The sequence below is a fragment of the Nannospalax galili genome, unplaced genomic scaffold, assembly GCF_000622305.1.
Source record: "Nannospalax galili isolate Female #2095 unplaced genomic scaffold, S.galili_v1.0 scaffold72, whole genome shotgun sequence".
Classification (NCBI taxonomy): Eukaryota; Metazoa; Chordata; class Mammalia; order Rodentia; family Spalacidae; genus Nannospalax; species Nannospalax galili.
In genome coordinates, this window is record NW_008336933.1 from 10,106,830 (window position 1) to 10,107,851 (window position 1,022).

Here is a 1,022-nt window from a genome sequence, read left to right on the forward strand (position 1 = left end):
GAAGTAAAGGCAAGAGTAATTAGCATTACAAGTTCTAGACAGGGAACTAGAAAAAAGTCAGAAAGGCAATTTTCAAATGTTTATGTGAGAGACCATTGGAATTTCTTGACAAGGGCTTCCAAAAGCATCCCTCTATTGGGTTCTTCCTCTTTTTTTTTTTTTTTTGTCTCCCAAGGCTGGACTAGTTGTCTGGGAAGAGTGGCTGGATACTCAGGTGAGGGTCCAGTGACCCTGCTTGGCACTCCTTTAATGAATGAGCACAACCGTCAACAAGCCCAATTGTGACTATGTTTAGTGATCAGGCTCAGCCGAAGTCGTGATGATGGTAGTTATTTCATGCAGAAGAGACTGCTGTACAGCATCATCTTATTAAAAGGACCTGGAATTTAAAAGGATTTGGTGCTAGAAGCCACATATGAGGGAGAAAATATGCTGTTTGTTTTTCTGAGTCCGTGTTACTTCACTTAGTATAACAATTTCTAGATCCATCCATTTACCTGCAAATTTCATTATTTCATCTTTCTTTACTGCTGAATAGAACTCCATTATGCTAATATACCATATTTTTGTTAACCACTTGTCAGTTGAGGGGCACTTAGGTTGCTTCCATCTCTTAGCTATTGTGAAAAGAGCAGCAACAAACATGGTTGTATAAGTGTCTCTACAACAGGATGAGTCCTTTGGGTATATGCCAAGGAGTGGTATAACCGGGTCATATGGTAGGTTCATTTCTAGTTTTTTAAGAGTTCTCCACACTGTTTTCCATAGAGGCTGCACGAGTTTGCAATCCCAGCAGCAGTGAATGAGCATTCCCCTTTCTCCACATCCTTGCCAGCGTTTGGTATCATTTGTTCTCTTGATCCTAGCCAGTCTGATTGGAGTAAAGTGATACCTTAGGGTGGTTTTAATTTGCATTTCCCTAATTACTAACGATGTTTCTTAGTCATCTTTATTTCTTCATTTGAGAACTCTCTGTTTAGATCTTTAGCCCATCTTTTAATTGAGTCATTTGGTTTCTTGCT